The following is a 21,081-nucleotide window of genomic DNA, read 5'->3' on the forward strand; positions in this document are numbered from 1 at the left end:
TAATTTGCATTCACTGTAGGTCCTACAGCTGTTGACACTAAACTAACTGAGTGTGACACCAATATAGAGGAACAGAATACTCTACATCACCCATCCATTGGTTACTTGCTTATCTGGAAATGGATATGCTACTGTATCTAAATCTCTCCAATACGCGTCTCCTGTGGGTTTACCTTTCTCAAGTCTCTATCCAAAACTCCTTTTTGATGTCTGAGCTCCTTATAATCTCTAAGAACTTAATCCACATTGCCTGTGAATGAATGTGGTTGGAGGTTTGGTGGTGGTCGGAGGGGCTGTAGGCGCAGAATGGCAGCCATGCTTCCGTCAGACTGCCCCAGCGCAACTGTGGCTACACATGTAGCTTACCACCAGGGTGTGACTGAATAATGCATGCAATTGTAAAGTGTCTTTGAGTGCCTAGAAAAGCCCTATATAAGTGTAATGCATTCTTATTCTTCTTATTATTATTTATTATTAGTATTATTATTATGAACTCAAACACTGACCACCTTTAAAAGAAACTCATTCTAGAATTTGATTATTCTGACATTTAACTACTACCCAAAGCTTATAAAAATAGGTGAGGGCTCATGCGATGTACTGACAGGCATAATGGCAGGCTGAATCTTTTAATTTTCACTTGTTGGTGAAGGTTCCGTCTATGTCCCAAACAGAGTAGATTAGGACAGCCTTTCTGCAAAATGTCTATTTATATATTCAGTTTGGACAGCCTATCAATTGTACAGTTATACAATGGATACGTGCTTTTATGTCCATAAAGAATTTAAAACATGCATGCAAAGATAAACACATATTCCCTTGGTTACTGACATGTTTTAATTATTCAGAAGACTGACTTAGTCCCTGCCTGGCAGTGGTTTCAATCAATGGACTCAGTCAAACATCATACACACTCATAAACATATTGTAGATACAGTAGTCTTTGCTGTGCTTTACAGTTTGACATCCTTCTGAGATTCAAATACCTTTTGGATTTGTTTTGAGAAAATACGGTGTGTTTTGTCTGTGTGTGGTGGAGGGGGGTGTGTGTCAAAGTGAGTTTTGTCTGTTTAACACAGTAGTTGTGATTGTTTCCATCAAAACAACCACTTGATAAAAACAAGTTGCAAGTAGTGTTGATAAAAACAACATCTCGGTGGCTTACGAGCTCTGGTTGGAAGCCACCATGCTTACGTGGGTAAACGATGACGATGCCATGCATTTACTTCTGATTCGTTTGGTAAAAGGAATATTTGATCCCTGTGAAACTGAAATAAATTCCATTCTGATTCGGACTGTTTATTACAATTGAGGTGTCTATGTGGATATACCGTCACCTCCAAAGGTATTGGAACGGCAAGGTCAATTCCTTTGTTTTTGTTGTATCCTGAACACATTTGGGTTTCAGGTTAAAAGATGAATATGAGACAAAAGTTCATAATTTCAGCTTTAATTTCATGGTATTTACATCTACCTGTGTTAAGCAATGCAAGAGAGAGAACCTTTTGTTGGAAGCCACCCACTTTTCAAGTGAGCAAAAGTATTGGAACAAACGTGATTAAATTAATGTAAAATGAACAACATTTAATATTTGGTGGCATAACCTGTGAAAAAGACTCATGGGTGTATTAGCTCAAAAGGTTGCTTCTACGAAATACCGAGCAAAGGGTCTGAATACTTATGGCTGTGTGATATTTCAGTTTTTCTTTTTTAATAAATCTGCAAAAAAATTCAACAATTAAATTTTTTCTGTCAATATGGGGTGCTGTGTGTACATTGAGTGAAAAATGAACTTAAATGATTTTAGCAAATGGCTGCAATATAACAAAGAAAGAAACATTGAAGGGGTTCTGAATAGTTTCCGTACCCATTGTATATTGCGATGTGAAAAAATACAGGATAAGATACTTGTGACGTGAAAACCAGCACATATTTTTATTTTTCCCTCTTTGTATTTTAGGGACTGTTTATAATAGCTTTGGTAGAAAATAAGCTTTGCACATTTGGGTGAAGTCGACCTGTACCTCTATTTCAAATGCACTGTAGTATTGAGCATGTACGTGTCCAGCCAGATATGAAGTTAAAATAATTTTTCTTTCCCAGTTATAATGCAGTACGTATAGCATTTTTCATTTGTTTTTAATCAATCTGTAATTTTACATATCTGTTTATGCATTAGTAGTTCTATATTTGAGTGCATTTAAAAGTAAATAGCGGCACGGTGACCGACTGGTTAGAGCATCAGCCTCACAGTTCTGAGGACCCGGGTTCAATCCCCGGTCCCGCCTGTGTGGAGTTTGCATGTTCTCCCCGTGCCTGCGTGGGTTTTCTCCGGGCACTACGGTTTCATCAAAAACATGCATTAATTGGAGACTCTAAAAAACATGCATTAATTGGAGACTCTAAATTGCCCGTAGGTGTGAATGTGAGTGTGTATGGTTGTTTGTTTCTATGTGCTCTGCGATTGGCTGGCAACCAGTTCAGGGTGTACCCCGCCTCCTGCCCGATGACAGCTGGGATAGGCTCCAGCACGCCCGCGACCCTAGTGAGGACAAGTGGCTCGGAAAATGGATGCATGGATAAAAGTAAATAACACACACTGCTGTGTGCACCTTGTGGCTGGATCTGGATATTTTTCTTTCTTCCATGTAGTGTGACACACGAAAAACCCTTTGACATATCACCTGACGTCACCTGCCTTGCTTGTCAATATTTCTTTGCACGCACAAACCAATGTTTACCGAAACTTTAGAGCATAAATCAACAGAATGCCAGCATGTTTACGAACAAACGTTAGTGCTCACACGAAATAGCAGGTAACTATATGTTGCCTGCTTGTAAGCTGTAGAAAAAGTAAGAGAACTTTACCTAAAGATCTCCTTGAAGAATGGATAACGACAACGTCCACCAAAGCACCCGGGACGACACCACATGTCTGGGTTGCTCCGTGTGTTGTTTGAAGGGTTATAATTTACCATAGCATTGGTGCTAATCTTATTAGCATGTATAGCTTTTCTAATCACGTTATTGCAGCACTGCGTTTAGCGGGTATGCGTTGTTCAATTATTTGTTTCGTGAAGAGGTGAGACAGGCTCTCGGTAGACAGGAGGAGCTTCCAGAAGACTGAACCACTACAGCCAAGGTGATCAGAGAGTCAGGCAGGAGAGTACTTGGGGTATCTTCTGACAAGAAAGGAGAGAAAGAGACTTGGTGGTGGAACCTCACAGTACAGGAAATCATACAAGGAAAAAGGTTAGCTAAGAAGAAGTGGGACACTGAGAGGACCGAGGAGAGGCGATAGGAATACATTGAGATGCGACATAGGGCAAAGGTAGAGGTGGAAAAGGCCAAACAAGAGGCCTATAATGACATGTATGCCAGGTTGGACACTAAAGAAGGAGAAAATGATCTATACAGGTTGGCCAGACAGAAGGATAGAGATGGGAAGGATGTGCAGCAGGTTAGGGTGATTAAGGATAGAGATGGAAATATGTTGACTGGTGCCAGTTGTGTGCTAGCTAGATGGAAAGAATACTTTGAGGAGTTGATGGATGAGGAAAATGAGACAGAAGGGAGAGTAGAAGAGGCAAGTGTGGTGGACCAGGAAGTGGCAATGATTAGTAAGGGGGATGTTAGAAAGGCATTAAAGAGGATGAAAAATGGAAAGGCAGTGGGTTCTGATGAGATTCCTGTAGAGGTATGGAAGCACCGAGGAGAGGTGGCTGTGGAGTTTTTGACAGCTTGTTCCATAGCACGTGAAAAGATGCCTGAGGACTGGAGGAAAAGTGTGCTGGTGCCCATTTTTAAGAACAAGGGTGATGTGCAGAGCTGTGGGAACTATAGAGGAATAAAGTTGATGAGCTACACAATGAAGTTATGGGAAAGAGTAGTGGAGGCTAGACTCAGGACAGAAGTGAGTATTTGCGAGCAACAGTATGGTTGCATGCCTAGAAAACGTACCACAGGCATTATTTGCCTTGAGGATGTTGATGGAAAAGTACAGAAAAGGTCAGAAGGAGCTACATTGTGTCTTTGTGTAACTAGAGAAAGCCTATGACAGAGTACCCAGAGAGGAACTGTGGTACTGCATGCGGAGGTCTGGGGTGACAGAGAAGTATGTTAGAATAATACAGGACATGTACGAGGGCAGCAGAACAGCGGTTTGGTGTGCTGTGGGTGTGACAGACGAATTTAAGGTGGAGGTGGGACTGCATCAAGGATCAGCCCTGAGCCACTTCCTGTTTGCAGTGGTGATGGATAGGCTGATAGATGAGGTTAAACTGGAATTCCCGTGGACCATGATGTTTGCAGTTGACATTGTGATCTGCAGTCAAAGCAGGGAGCAGGTGGAGGAACAGTTCGAAAGATGGAGGCATGCACTGGAAAGCAGAGAAATGAAGATTAGACGAAGTAAGACAGAATATATGTGCATGAATGAGAGGGATGGTGGGGGAAGAGTGAGGCTACAGGGAGAAGAGATAGCAAGGGTGTAGGACTTTAAATACGTGGGGACAACCGTCCAGAGCAATGGGGAGTGTGATCAGGAAGTGAAGAAACGGGTCCAAGCAGGTTGGAATGGGTGGAGGAAGGTATCAGGTGTGTTATGTGACAGAAGAGTCTCTGCTAGGATGGAGGGCAAAGTTTAAAAAACAGTGGTGAGGCAAGCCATGATTTACGGATTAGAGACAGTGGCACTGAAGAGACAACAGGAAGCAGAGCTGGAGGTGACAGAAATGAAGATGTTGAGGTTCCCTCTCGGAGTGACCAGGTTGGATAAAATTAGAAATGAGCTCATCAGAGGGACAGCCAAGGTTCGATGTTTTGGAGACAAAGTTAGAGAGAGCAGACTTCGATGGTTTGGACATGTCCAGAGTAGAAATAGTGAGTATATTGGTAGAAGGATGATGAGGATGGAGCTGCCAGGCAAGAGAGCTAGAGGAAGACCAAAGAGAAAGTTGATGGATGTCGTGAGGGAAGACGTGAGGGCAGTTGGTGTTCGAGAGGAGGATGCAGGAGATAGGCTTACATGGAAAAGGATGACACGCTGTGGCGACCCCTAGAGGGACAAGCCAAAATGAAAAGAAAAAGATTGTCACAACCTTCGCAATTTGACTCCTGCACATCCGCACATAGCGATGACGACCATCAATCCCCGGCCCCGCCTGTGTGAAGTTTGCATGTTCTCCCCGTGCCTGCGTGGGTTTTCTCTGGGTACTCCGGTTTCCTCCAACATCCCCAAAACATGCAGGGTCGGTTTATTGAAGACTCTAAATTGCCGTAGGTGTGAATGTGAGTGCAAATGGTTGTTTGTATATATGTGCCCTGCGATTGGCTGGCGACCAGTTCTGGGTGTGTACTACTGTATATGGACATTGAGCCAATCAAATTTGACCTGCAGCTGCCACACTATGAATGAAGACTGAAGAAGGTGTGATATAGGCACGTGGAACTTTTTCTCAAAAGAATTAACAAACAAAGGGCTTCACAGTCAGAATATCGCCCAAGATAAAAGGGAAACTTCTAAAGATAGTGTTAGGAAGCACTTCTCAGAGAAGCACTTCTCAGAGATGAGCACATGATCTGTGTGATGTGCAACCGTCATTGACTGTATCAAACAATGCATCTTTGTTGTTGTTTTGCTCTTAATGAGACTGACTGAGTGACTGAAATTGATGATAGCGTGAGCGAGGCAATTAAAAAAATGATCAAAAGAAATGTGAAGGAAATTGGCCAACAGAGCAATAAATCTTTTAAATGAATATGTAATGTTCCACTTTATGATTTTTTTTTTCTGAACAAAGAAAAGAACAGTTTCTCTGGATAATTTTGTTGTGCCAAAATCTACCAATGAACTCGAAAAGAAACAGACAAAAGAAAAACCAACTGAATCACAATTTCAGTTATTATGAAAGAATAACTGAAATTGAGGAGCTTCAATGAGGAGCTGGAGTACTTGGTTAAAGTTAATGAGCAATTAACTGTTATCATATGTATTTAGAGTTTTATATCTTTAAAATATAGTGTAATATAGAAATAAGTGAAAACAAACTATTTATTTTTAACCACACACTGTAAAAGAGGTAGGTATAATAAAATTTTGGGGCTGCAACAGATTAGTTGCATTTCTGTTCAGTTCAATGGGTAACATTACCTATATAATATATCCATTCTCCATACCACTTATCTTCACGAGGGTCGCATGTGTACTGGTGCCTATCTCAACTGACTCTGACTGAGAGTCATCAATCAACCTACCATGCATGTTTTGGGAAATTGGGAGGAAACAGGCATACCCAGAGAAAACCCACGCAGGCACGGGGGAGAACATGCAAACTCCACACAGGCGAGGTCGGATTTGAACTCGGGCCCTCAGAACGGTGAGGCAGATATACTAACCAGTCGCCCACTGTGCCACCCCTTTATATGTATGTGTGTGTGTGTGTGTGTGTGTGTGTGTGTGTGTGTATATATATATATATATGTATAGTATAGTATGTGTTTATGTTACATAATCATTGTTACGATATCAGTCTAATTAATGAATAATTCAAATAATGTTGCATACCTGGGAACATCTGTGCAGATTTAATCTATCAAGCTGGTTCATTGGCCTCCTATTTAGTGAGGATTAGTAAGTAAGTAGTGCTGCATGGACAAGACGAGTTTATTTTTTGGGTAAATCTCTAAATGGCACAGCGTATTAGTTGATTCGTTAGTTAGTTTTTTTGTTGCAGAAATACTTACAAAGTCCTCAGTTGAGGCCACCACTTGACGTGCATGTATTATGCAAAATAGTGCTTGATTTACTCGATTCTGTTCAGTTCTACAGTAAATTGTGCCTGACATCCAACAGATGTTTTTCAGGAAAATTCTGGAGCACAACCACAAAAACTTATAACCGCATGAGGTAAATGTGCACCTTCGGTCCTTAGAGACCACAGCGACAGTATGAAGAGCCACACAATGATTTTTGGATACTGTTGCCTTCGCGGATTGCCTGCCTGTGTACCGACCTCTGCCCGTTTATTAAACCTCTCTTTTTGAAACTGTCCATTTGAATTGGAGTTGTGCATTTTTGGTCCTGTCCTTTGTTCCGTTCATGACACATGCACACTTGGGGCTGACGTCACTTCTGTTGGCAACTTATTCCATTTGTGTGCAGCATAATAGCTAAATGCTGCTTCACCATGTTTGCTAAAGTCTATAGTTTCTGTCAAATGTTTTAGTGCATGAACAATATATCACATGCATCTTAGTTAATTCGTGTACGGAGTTGCTGTGCCGGCGCATCGAGGGAGGGTGAGCCTGCGGAATTCCCCATAACCCCCACAAGGGGGAGGAGGAGCCGAGTCAGCGAGCCCGTCCACCAGGGGACCCAACCGAAGAGACGCCACTGACCACCAGGGAGCCAGCGATTCAAGAGGACCGACCACTCCCAAGGGGGATGGGCAAGGGCACCGGACCACCGCCGCCCCCACCTCTCCAGACAGCATGGGGACCCCAGACACCAACAGGAGCCAGCCACCACCCAGAAAAAAAAACGGTCATAGCTAAGCGCAGCGGCGGAGGCAAACAAACCCGCACCCCAACCCTGCCAAAATCAATGACCACTCACCCCAGTACAACACCCAGAACAAAACCATACCGCGCAAAGGAGGCGCACACAACGTGCCCTGAGCCCCAGCCCACACCGCATGGAGCCAACATCCAGCTAACCAGGCAAGCAAAACCACAGAACACGTCCATGCCACACCAAGACAGCCTACAGGGCAAACGGCCGGACGCACCCCCGCACAGACGGTCCCCAGCGCCCACTCCAGTCCCCAAACCAACGCAAGCACCGACGACAGAAAGAGAAAACTCAACACAGATCCAAAACCCCACCGCAACAACCCCACACCATAATGAACCGGGACAAAGCCCACACAGACGATGTCCCACAGCACCCCAAATTCCAACCCCGCGCCCCAACGGTGAAAATAGGGAAAGGAGGCAGCGCCCCACAGCACCCGGCTCCATCCAAACAAAAATAAAATAAAATAAAATAATAATTATATTAAAATTAAATAAATACATTAATTCATTCATTACATTTAAAAAAAAATAAAAATCACCGGCGCCTGTGCGAAGCCACCCCCTGCGCCAAAGTGCCTAGCCCCGGCACCCCCCCAAAAAACAAAAAACAAACAAAAGGCCACAAGCCCAAATACAGCAATGTCAATGCAGCCACCCGGGACTAGCCCACCATGCCAAATGGTCCATACGCAGAAGCCCAACCCGACGCCCTGCTCCAAGCCCAGAGCCCCCTTACCCCGAAGGGCACGCACCGGAACACGGCACCCTGATACGAAAAGCAACCTCAACACGGCACCGGTGACCTTCCACCCTTCCCCTTCAATGGATGAAACCAAATGCCATGAAACGCCAATCCCCCCCAACCCCCGTCGACGAGACACAGGGCCAGTGCCCGAGGCACCGTGAGACAACGCACATGCGAACCCCGTCCCAACCCACTACGACGCAAAGCCACCACGGCGAAGTTCCAACTCAATGCCAAGTCTCCACCGCATCAATCTGCATTTACAAGTACACAATGCCTGTATTCATTAGTAAACTTGAATGAACAGATAATACCACATCATTTTTCTTTCAACAATATTAGTGGGGTATTGAAGACGCCAATTTCAATAAGTCATCATGCACTTCAAATTATCTGTCAATAGATCTTGTAGATATTAGGAGCTGGCTTCCTTATAAGTGAGGGCAGGGGGCACCAGTTTCCCATGCCTGCTGTATATGTACTGTACAGTCTGTGGTGAATACCATCCATGTTCACACATACAGAGGCAGCATCCTTTAAAAGGGCTTATAAGGAAGGGAGGAAGAACACAAAATGAACATTCTAGACCTTGTGAGCAATCTTTGTCCTGTTAAATCCAGCTGTCCTCTTATCTAAAAAACAAAAAACTTCTGTTTCCAATTCCGCTGACTGTCCCTATCACCGTTGTAATCCTGATGCTCCTTGTTCCTTTGCTCCCCTTTTGACCCCTTTAAGTCCCATCTTGCTCAGCCTCCTTATGCTTTGCCCTCATTCTTTTCTTTTTCCTCATTTTTGACCCATCCTTCCCTTCACCCTGCTGACTCAGCTAGCATAGAAGCGTTCTTTGTTTCAACTGTCTCCTCTGTGCTTTGAAAGAGGAAAGCTGAAAGGGAAGAGGGGATACGTAGTGACCAATTTGAGGTATAGAGAGGGCAAACAGGGAGAGGAAAGCCAAGTCGGAAAATGGGATATAAAGAAGCAGAGGATGGAGATGCTGGGGTAACTGAAAGGTCAAATGGTGGATAGAAAAATGGAAGGAAGGATAGCTTCAGATCAATGGCCAACAGTGTTCCAGTTATTGAAATCCAGCAGCTGCACCATGTTTTGTGTGGGTGGGCCAGGTTTCAAGACATTTGCTCTCAACTTTCACTTGCTCATTGATGCACAGTGGTTGCTCTTTAGTTTTCAGTTAAAAGTCAACCAAGCTGCTGACAACACCAGAAAACCATTCAATGCAAAAGCCAACTAATCAATCAAGATGCTGACAACACTAGAAAACTTTTAGATGCGCTACAGACTTCTAAGTTGCCTATTTTTTTCTCTCTATTTTCTAGTGAAGAAAAACGTAAGTTTTTTTTAATCAGAAGCCTTTTCAATGACAATCTACGGTAACGTGAATCCTGAAGCAGATTGTCGACTTTCACATCTGTCAAGGTAAGGATGTTTTCTCTCTTTGCTCCTGCTTGAGAAACAATTCAGTACTATTTGTCAACTTTGTCATGTTGCCTAAAGAAAAGGAATGCAAAGGTTTACGTATGCAGTCAAAGCCACCGTAGGCATAGCTGAGAAAGTATTTTGGCTAAGTAATTGTCAACACTCACTTAACTTATTTAGGTTGGTGTCCTTGGAGGTTTGTGATTCTTCAGCTTCAGGGACGCATCCATCCATCCATTTTCTGTTCCACTTATCCTCACTGGGTTCACGGGCGTGCTGGAGCCTATCCCAGCTATCTTCGGGCGAGACACCCTGAACTGGTCGGCAGTCAATCACAGGGTATATATAAACAACCTATATAAACAACCATTCAGACTCACATGCACACCTACGCACAATTTAGAGTCTTCAATCAACCTACAATGCATGTTTTTGGGATGTGGGAGGAAACCGGAGTACCCGGAGAAAACCCACGCAGGCACGGGGAGAACATACAAACTCCACACAGGTGGGGCCGGGATTTGAACCCAGTCCTCAAAACTGTGAGGCAGATATGCTAACCAGTCGGCTATCGTGCCACCCAGCTTCAGGGACTACATAAGAAATTAGACCATCTACCCCAACACCTTGACGTTACAATATTAGAACAAAAGGTTCAGACTCTCATGACCATGGCAAAGATACTGCAAACAAACCACCACATTTGCCAGCGGAAAAGAAACTTGAGCAATCAATGGCGATATGACATTTTCAAAAGTAATCCTTATTTGAAAAAAAAAAAACTAAACGTATCACCAGCATGCAACCATTAAGAGAAATAAATGGGAAAAAGCAATCTTAAAAACTATATTATAGTCTAGTTGTGTGAAGAATGGAGAAAAGTTAGAAGTTACCATGGAAATGAGAATGAACCCATTTGGCAGTCATACCTTAGTGGGGATCCACCATTGTAACAGAGGTGGCCTAATTTGGATTTGACAGTGAAACCCGGCTATTTAATTAGCCTTGGCTATGGAAATTGAGCTGTCCCACTTTGAGCTGGCCCACTTTGTCAATTCCAGATTCAATAGAACTCATGGTTAGTTTACATAGTATTTTAGTTCAGTTAACAAATCAACTATTTAACGTGAACCCCCTTCTCATTTCTTAGACACAGATCATATTCCATAAAATCTTATACTTCTACTATATTTTCCAAGCTGAAATTATCATTGTACAGGTATGTTGCTTATTTGGCTGTTCTTTCCTTTCCAAATTCTGCTTTACTCTTCCTTTCTTCAGCTGGTTGTTAGATCTAACATCAATACATCCCTCACGGATATTGTTGAATACTGAACGCTCCTAAACTTGAAAGAGGAAAGGAGAAAACGGTGAGGAAGAGATACGGGACCTGGACTGTGTATAAAGAAAAAAGAAGTCTAGCAATCAATATTACATGTGATACACATTCAATCTGTAATATATGAAGCATTTTTACCACGAAGAAATAGGGAACCAGTTTAAAGCGAAATAAAATCCTGTCTGTCTGTAACAATAATAACATAATGCCCTCCTCATCGCAATCTCCCTAACCTATCAACAAATCTCCAATAGTATTACTCATATATGTTTGCAACACATTGTTGGGAAGAGCCTCGAGCAGATGACACAGTACAGCAGGCAGACACACACACACACACACACACACACACACACACACACACACACACACACACACACACACACACACACACACTTCTATAGCCCTCTCATTCTACAACTGTTATAGCTGCACAACATATTTTATTATCATGGTGTATGATTGGATCTGAATCTATTTTTGCCATAACACAATATAGTTAGAAAAAATTTGTTCATCAACAGCATCATCTACTTTGCGTTTACAGAACAGTGCAAGCTGAGTTTTCCAAAGTAATAATTGTTTTACTACATTGATTAGTGGTAGTATTGCAACCAATTAAGAGAAGCAAGTATGGCTGGCTCACGTGGTTTGTTGTGACAAAATTTGGTGTACAGTATTCCATTTTTTTCAAAGTGTTTAAAACCATGAATTGATTTGGACCAGAGAAAGTTAACTAAAGATTACTTTCCTACAACTTTGCAAGTGATATACTACTGCATTGACGGTAGACTGTTGTTTTTAAGATGCTGGTTGTCTGTGTAGGCGGCACGGTGGGGCCTACTGGTTAGAGCATCAGCCTCACAGTTCTGAGGACCGGGGTTCAATCCCCGGCCCCGCCTTTGTGGAGTTTGCATGTTCTCCCCGTGCCTGGGTTTTCTCCGGGCACTTCGGTTTCCTCCCACATCCCAAAAACATGCATGAATTGGAGACCTTAATTTGCCCGTAGGTGTGAATGTGAGAGCGAATGGTTGTTTGTTTGTATGTGCCCTGCGATTGGCAGGCAACCAGTTCAGGGTGTACCCCGCCTCCTGCCTGATGATAGCTAGGATAGACTCCAGCATGCCCGCGACCCGAGTGAGGAGAAGCGGCACAGAAAATGGATGGATGGATGGATGGAGGGTTGTCTGTGTAGAGTCTCAGTCATCCGGGTCAATGTAATCCACAAAAGTGGAATTAAGGCAACTGGTCTGTTCTTGTTTGTTGACGACATTTCACCTAGAATTCAAAAGGCTTCTTAGGTTCTAAACCTTTAGGGGTGGAGTCTCCCTATTTGGTCTACGGGTCTATAGAAAAACTACCAACACAGACCAGTACCTTCTGTTTGAGTCCCATCACCCACTGGAACACAAGCTAGGAGTTATCAGAACCCTCAAGGACAGAGCAGAGAACATTCCCACCACTGACAAGGCAAGACAGAAGGAGCACTCATATCAGGGAGGCTCTTACTAACTGTGGGTATCAAAAGTGGGCCTTTGTCAAAACCGCCAAACGTAGACGCGCCACTAAACCCAAGCCTGAAGTCAGAAACAGAAGATAAGATGTGCTGGTCACGCCAAGGACAAAATCCAGAGAAGCAAACTGTTGTTTATGCAGTGCAATGCAGTGAGGAGTCCAACGACCTCTACATTGGAGAGACGAAGCAACGGCTTAACAGACACATGGCGCAGTATCGACGGCCGGCTTCTTTGGGTCCAGAATTAAACTCTTTGCGTCTCAAAAAGAACGGACATTCCTTCAAGAACTACAACGTCCAAATTCTGGAAAGGGAGCACCACTGGTTTGAAAGAGTTGTAAGAGAAGCCATCCATGTCAAACTAGATAAGCCGTTTCTAAACAGAGGAGGTATTGAGATATCACCTATCATCTGCATATATAACAACATCCTGACATCTCTCCCTCCAAAGATCACCTCATTCAACGGGAAGTGTGGCCCTAACCATCTGTTTTGCACCAAGAACGACAGATGAACGACAGATTAGTATGCTTGACGGCTGTTTCACTAACCACACCGGGGCAACAACAACAACCTATTGTTGACTACCCCCAAGGAACACACCCACAATGGCATAAATAGGGAGACTCCACACCTAAGATATTAAACTGAAGAAGTCTTTTGGATTAAAGTTGAAATGTTGTCAACAAACAAGAACTGTCCAGTTGCCTTGGTTCAACCTTTGCAAATTAAGCTGCTGGTTTTGATAATGGGAATGTAGCACATTATCCAAGACGCTTCTCTTCCTCTCTGGCAACTCTTCCTAAGGTAGCATCAGCCTCAGTGGCAGTGAGACTCGGAAATGATGACAGACCTAATAAACTGGCATCAGCAAAACGGGATATGTTTATCAGTCTTTGTTAGCATCCACCATTTTGCCAAATGTGTCATTGGAATGGTGTGTAAACATTCCCTATCATCATATTTGCGTTATTTAATTGGGTAGGTTAATAATACACTTGCTCTGAAACCTGCAGCAAAAACCTATACAGATCTCTCTATATTTATTAGATCCCTGTATATGCATTATCAAGCACATGCATTAAGCTTTCACTACAGCCTAGGTCTGAGCAATCAATTTAACATCAACTTTGTGCTTTATCTTTATCAGTCCTTTAATTTTTTTTGATATGTACAATATCAGCATGCCTTTATCTCAGATCTGCATTTCAGCATATGCTAACATTCTGTTTTTGCTACGTGTGGCGCCAAACATAAAGCGTGAACAACAATTATTTGGCTATGATCATTAAATACCATGCATTATTATTATAGCCGACTTGGGTACAATTGCAGAATCTGATTAGGTCCAACAATTTGCACAACAAAATAGGCTTAGAAGTGTTGGTACTGTGTCAATGTGTGTAAGACGTTTTGGTTCACTTGGTTCATCCTGCACTGCCTGCCAGTCAAACTGTCTTGTGAACGAGCTGACAATACAAGCCCAAGTGGAAGGCATTGCATGTTTACTCTTGCTTTTTTTTTCTTCAAGGTAATCTTCTTGCTTCAGGGGAACTGCAAGAGAGATTCTGACACAAATAAGGAGAGATCAAACAACAGACCGTGTTTTATCTTTTTATTGAAAATAAAAAGTGGCACAGTTGTTAGAGCTCTGGAGTTCATTCAGAGGCTGACACAGCTGATGAGGAAACTCAACCTATAAACCTTCAACATAAAATGGGTATTTATAGTTGCTTTGTGGTCATTGGTTTACCAACTGAAGATGGGAACATACAGTACACGTAGATAGACAGCATAAAGCAGTGCACCTGCAACTGTTGCTTGTTAGAACAGCCTTTTAGTGTGCTTGCATTACAGTTAGAACAGCTTTTTAGGGTGCTCGCATTACAGTGAAGGACCTGATTTAAGACAAGGAATCCCTAACCACCAGTGTGGCTCAATCATGGGCCAAGGATTATTTTGTTCCAATGTTTATGAGCATTAGTTTGTACATTTAAATTTCAGTACTTTGGGAGTAGTTGGAAAATATTACTCTCTTTTGTCCAACCATTGGGCTCTGTTAGAGAAAAAAAAAATCAAGAAAATGACAACTAACAACATGGAAACAACAATCCAAAAATGTTATGCGCACGCCTGTTTGTAGATAATTGGATCTAATGATAATTAGTTTACCACGCCTCTCAACCAAAGTCAGCTGGGATAGGCTTCAGTTTCATGACTAGGGTTTGGCGTCGTTTGAATTAGAGGTTCCTTCCGGTCCTGATTCTGGTTCCTCATTTGGATTCTGGTTTCCAACGATTCCCGATACCGATTCTATTAGGGTGCTGGGTCAAAAAAAGTTTGCATAGCTTAAATAAAGGGTGTCCAAATTATGAACATCCATTTTCTTAGCAGCCTGCAACATAGACTAAAATGAACGTTTGACTCGAGGTTCTTTATAACCAGTATCAATATCTAACCATTGAACTAAAAGGCAATGTCTGTGGAACTAACCCAATTGGCTTAATATCAATAAATTACTGCTTCAGCGAAAAGTTAAATATAGTTATAAAATAGTTATTTGGGACAGTTTTATCACATCAAATTGTTTATATGTGCAAGTTTTAACTTAACTTCCTGTTTTAAGCTTGTAGTCATTTATTTTGAAGGGTATGCACCAGCACTCAGCATTTTGGCACGAAAAGTAACTTCAGACGACACCGGTGAATTTTGAAAACGATAGTAAACCTAGACGGCAAGAAAAAGAGTAATGAATTGATCCAAATGCTATAAAACGTTGATTCCTTTACCTACCCACCGATGAGGCACAAGGTTAGTGTTTGTGATACTGTGAGACGTTTATGTTAAATTGCTGAACAAATAAACGATAAGTGCATAAAATAAAGCATACTATGTTTGCATGATAATAATTTAATTCCCTCTCTGTCTATGGCATTATTTATTATGTTTTGTTGTGTGCAGGATTTTTTTTCGCATCCTCCATCCTTATCATTGCCATGTGAAGTGGCTTCTGCTACTATAATGATACAACGGACCTTAGTCCTATTAGTACAGTGAATGGTATCTCCACCTGCCATGTGGGAGACTGGGATTCGATTTCCTAGCTGGGAGAGGTTTTTGTGATTAACATTTGGGGTAACAGTTCATTAGGCCTTAAGGACACTGATGGGGAATGGAAGTTAGCAGGTGTGATAGCCAATGCAAATAAAAATATAGAAGTTTGACTTGTTACTGAAAAGATGACAGCCCCCTTACGCTTGAAAAAAACCCCCACCAAATGGATCACATGCTACATATAAAAACTAAATATTCTGCAGGAGTGAAAATAGAAATTTCCTATGGAGATTTTTATGTTATTAAAAGATACTATTATAAAAATGCAGCCATACTACTCTGAGAATGCCCGATCTCGTCTGAACTCGGAAACAGTGTTAGGTCTGGTTAGTACTTGGATGGGATCTCAACTGGGAATAACAGGTGCCCTAAGCTTACCTAGCCTCTTGTGGGGCAAGCCAGGCCAACTAAGTGTTAGTTCCAAGCCTGGATAAATTGGGTCGGTTGGAGAAAGGGCATCGGTCCATAAAACCTACGGCAAAACCCTTATCCCAAATGACGACCCAGAATAGGGAAAAAGATGGAATAAGAAATAAATATACAATTACATGACGGACTGGTGAAGGACTGGTTAGCACATCTGCCTCATAGTTTTGAGGAACGGGGTTCAAATCCTGGCCCCGCCTGTGTGGAGTTTGCATGTTCTCCCCGTGCCTGCGTGCATTTTCTCCGAGCACTTTGGTTTCCCCCCACATCCCAAAAACATGCATTGTAGGTTGATTGAAGACTCTAAATTCTTCTTAGGTGTGAATGTGTGCGTGAATGGTTGTTTGTTTATATGTGCCCTGCGATTGTCTGGCGACCAGTTCAGGGTGTACCCAGCCTCTCGCCCGAAGATAGCTGGGATAGGCTCCAGCACGCCCTAGACCCTAGTGAGGGTAAAACGGTACAGAAAATGGATGGATATACAATTGCATATTATTACCATAAAAAACATGCCAATGTTTGCATAAAGTTAGTCATTAGTTGAAAGAAACTCCAGTGAGCATCACCACCACAATCATAATCATGAGGCGTTCATGTTGTGGCGTTCATTAATCTTACTACCACCTACTGTGATGGCAGAGAGTATGTGGAAAATTTAGATCGAAATAAAACATCCCTTTTATACCCTTCTTGCTTTGATGAAGGGTGGTCTGGATGGACAGATGAAAAACAGAGATGAAGGAACGCCTGCAATCCCATGATCATTAATGGTCGGGTAAAATATGTGATGTGGAAGTAATGGTGTGTCTGACCTTGCCATCACCCTCGTGACACAAATTCCACTAAAAGCAGAATAGTTAGTTTTAAACTTCATCTACTTCCTCTTTTTTTCCCACATCTCTTTCTTTTGCATCTGTTATTGCTTCGACCGTTACTACCGGTAAATGGTGGTATTCCTTTTCACTCATCTCACTCATATCCTATACTCAATTTTCTCATCTCCAATTGGATGCCATTTTTCCTTTTTCTTCACCTACCTTTTGCCTCTCACTTGCTTGAGTTTACGTGTGAATGTGTTTTTGTCTGCACACACACACACACACACACACACACACACACACACATACACAGTTTCCCACACAGTTGACACACTGTCTGGATCTCTTGAGGCAGTTTGGCTGTCGAGACCAGCAGAAGGTTAGGCAGTCTTGGGTCACTAAGCTAACCTTTTCCCACTTCTTTGCCTCTGGTGCAGTGGGACCACAGATGAATTGAAGGGTAAGGCAACAGATGAGGAAAAAAGTTACATACACTACAGTACATTCATATATGAATTAATGTAATTAATATAGCTATGGTGTGGCTATGCTCTACAGCAGCGTGGGTAAACTTCAGTCCTCCACATTAGGGGGGCCACATTAGATTTTTCTGAAATGGATAGATGGCCTGGTCATTCATTGATGAATTAAAAAAAAAATTTAAGTGTATATATGTAAAGTCTATGTAAAATGGTAATTAAAAATATTCATTCTTTCTTAAATTGTATTAGATATTGTTAGTTATTGTATTAGTCACAATAAATGAACAAACCAATTATTTATTGCGGATTTTCTCACTGAACTGGAAGGACAATATATTTCTTGGATGTGTTTTTTAACAACAACACATAATAAAAAACTTGAAAAGTACTAACTAATATACTAACAGAGTATATTTTCATGTGAGCAGTTTCCATTGTTGCTGTCTTTGTTCATACACTTAGACTTTGACTTGCTTTATTGTCATTCAATAAACACACACAAACATTCAGTGCACTTATGAAACAAAATGTTGATACTTTAGCTCAAAGTATCTAATGAATTAAAATAGTGACAATGACTAGGTGCGTAAAAAATATATAAATACAAGGGTAGAACAGAAAGGACAGATGTTTTTGAAAAACACAAAATAATAAATGGTAGCTGCAAAGAAATTTTATTGACATCACTGTGTTCAAAAGATAATCACATATGAACAAATCAGGGGACCGAGAGAGCCAAGGAGTGTCATGAGGTGGTCACCGACATGAAGACGGCCATCGACGCTCTGGCTGTGTGGGCCGTTGCCTCGTCCTGCTGAAACCACATGCATCAGATCAGCATGTATCTTCATTACAATTCAGGCACAAAGAAGTTATTCATCATCTCAATCTAATGCGCGGAGGTCACAGTAACACTGATCAAACAAGAACAAATCAACAGAGCAATGTTGGAGAGAGTGGAAGCCAACGAACCATCAACGCCTTCAAAAATCCATCACTGAAAACAGACACCACATGATGGATGTTGTTTTCCACACTTGATTGTGTCAAATGCTATTTCAATACGAAGATATTGATGTAAATAAAATTTCTTTGCGGGTGCCATTTATTATTTTGTGAGTTATTCAAAAACATCTGTCGTTTCTACCTCACCCTGTAGAACAGTGTTGGCCAACCAGTCAGAGGCAAAGAGCCACAACTTTTCACTGTGTTACTGCAAAGAGCCACATACAATAGGAGATTTCCTTCTTTTTTTTGGGTAGCCAGGGCCCCAGGACAATTGTGCCAGTTTTCCCCCCTGTTCGACACCCCTGGGCACACATGAATTACCCCCCATCTCTTCCACTCACTCTCTCACTTTCTTTTACACACATAGACCACTGCTCTGCCAGATTTACTGTGAATGTCACACATTAAAATAATGGTGACAAAAAAAATTACTTGATTGAAGACTCTAAATTGCCCGTAGGTGTGAATGTGAGTGTGAATGCTTGTTTGTTTCTATGTGCTCTGCGATTGGCTGGCGACCACTTCAGGGTGTACCCCGCCTCTCGCCCGAAGATAGCTGGGATAGGCTCCAGCACACCCGCGACCCGAGTGAGGATAATGGATGGATGGATAAAACAACCGCTTGATAAAAACGAGTTAAAAACAAGATTTCCGCCAAATACACACTGGTTAGAAGCCACCATATCTATGTACGGAACCGCATATTTACGTCAAGACAGAGCACGCGCAGACACAGTACAGCCTGACACATTCGGATTCACGGTAAACATGACGAAAATGTACTTCTGATCGGTTTGGAAAAAGATATATTCCATCCCTGTGACACCAAATGAAATTCCATTCAAATTTGACTTGTTTATTCCAATTGAGGTGTATTTATGGAGCGTTTTCAATTTGGAAAATTGTATAATCAATTCCGAGTGTTTTTGGGTTGCCTGGCGACAGACAGAAGAATGCGGTGTGAATTTAAAAGTCTCAACCGCTCAAAGAGTCACATACGGCTCTCAAGTGGTGGGTTGGCCAGGCTTGCTGTAGAATAATAAGGTGACCTAGTGATTGCAGTGCACTGTCACCATAGCGGAATTTTAACTGCGTCATAGCATAATAGATATAATTATAGTCAAGTGGGAGAATGGGGGTTGGTGGGTCAAAAACTACATTTGTGAAACAAAATTTAAGATATAAACATTACAAACAACTCCTGTTTTAATTCCTATTTTTGCCATTTTCTTCTTGGAAAACCCTGAACTAGCTTATTCTTAATCCTCACTGCTTTTCCCTCTCACACACCACTCACTCAACTCACTAAGCCCTGAATAAATTATTTGATGAGCTGATTCTTGTCAAGCTGAGCTGGTTTTCGCATGATCGGATTGTGTATTCTCTACATATATGTACTACCAAAAAGAGCATGAAAACTACCAAAAAAGATTTTGCGAGCTATAATAAAACATCCAAAACAAGCATTTGTCAAAATAATATAATAGTAATGCATCCAGACTGTGTCCATCTATTGAGGACCTTTGTCCTACAGCTTGGTTAATTCAACAATGTTTAGTTGTCTGGACAGATGAAGGATAAACAAAACATTTACAGACATTAGACAAACAGTGGATCCTTTTGATACGCTGCCCTTAAACTTTATTTTATTTCTTTTTTTTTTTTTTTCTCCAGACAAATGATCTGATTTAAACAAGTCAATTACTTCTTTCTATGTGGTGAAATATTGGAAAAAGCTGTTTTGGCTCCAGGTGGTGCAATAAACTCCCACTAGAGTGAACTGAAAAAGAGTTGGAATGGATCATTTTCACTACTTCAGCTTCTACTCGTATTATGTACATGTACCCCAAAATCTTACAGATAATGTGGGTGCCACATTTTACAAGAACAATAATATGTAGGAAAAAACTCTAAAACATGAACAAATAACGAGGGCTTAATTTATTGACACGACTGCCTTTTCAACAACAATCGTGATTATGCAGTAAGTTGTGGGTTTTCCAAAAGAAACACAGATCAATGCACCAAACCCTAATCATAAAAAAATAATCAATTGCAATGAGCTTCATCAACCCATCTTAATGATAGCTGGGTGTGGTCAGACAGGTGGACTGTGATGTTTGTGAGTTGAGGCTACCTCTTTATTGCTTACAAATGGTCATTGTAATGGGTGAAAAGGAGTTGGTGGAACGATGATGATCGATTTTCTTAAGGAAGATGTGTACTCAATTCTCTGTAAATTATGGGTATTGGATATTCAATTGTTTGAATTTCCACAACTACTCGTGGTTCCCTTTATACTGCTTTTACAAGTAATTTAAGCAAATCTGCATAGAATTCTATATAACTGGGGACACTGCTAGACCTTGCAGTTTGTTCTGATATAGTGCTGTAATTTATTCCTTTTGAACTGATTTAACAAAGCATGCCCCTTAGGGTGCTATTGTCTTTTTTATAGGGTGTGCATGTCTGTATCACAAACTTACCATTGTGCACAGTCTTATCATTCCTGACTAAAAGGTTTTTGACCGTCCCCTCCATCTCTCTGTGTTGGTTTTCACACTCTAGGCATTGTGGCAAATGAAGCGTATGAAACAGGATGTGAGGATGGCCATACTGGTTTG

General features: G+C 41.7%; 1 protein-coding gene across 3 annotated transcripts in view; it reads left to right on the forward strand.

Annotated features, from left to right (window-relative positions):
- Positions 1–21,081, forward strand: part of lrfn5a (leucine rich repeat and fibronectin type III domain containing 5a) — a 145,375-nt gene that overhangs the window by 54,818 nt on the left and 69,476 nt on the right. For 2 of the 3 annotated variants that reach the window (XM_061795649.1, XM_061795652.1), the window contains exon 2: positions 9,655–9,754. The exons of the other annotated variant lie outside the window; for it this stretch is intronic. The gene's annotated coding sequence lies outside the window, so the exon portion shown is untranslated. The remainder of the gene's footprint in view (positions 1–9,654; positions 9,755–21,081) is intronic. 3 annotated transcript variants of the gene reach the window in all.

Source organism: Phyllopteryx taeniolatus, chromosome 13 (assembly GCF_024500385.1).
Source record: "Phyllopteryx taeniolatus isolate TA_2022b chromosome 13, UOR_Ptae_1.2, whole genome shotgun sequence".
NCBI lineage: Eukaryota > Metazoa > Chordata > Actinopteri > Syngnathiformes > Syngnathidae > Phyllopteryx > Phyllopteryx taeniolatus.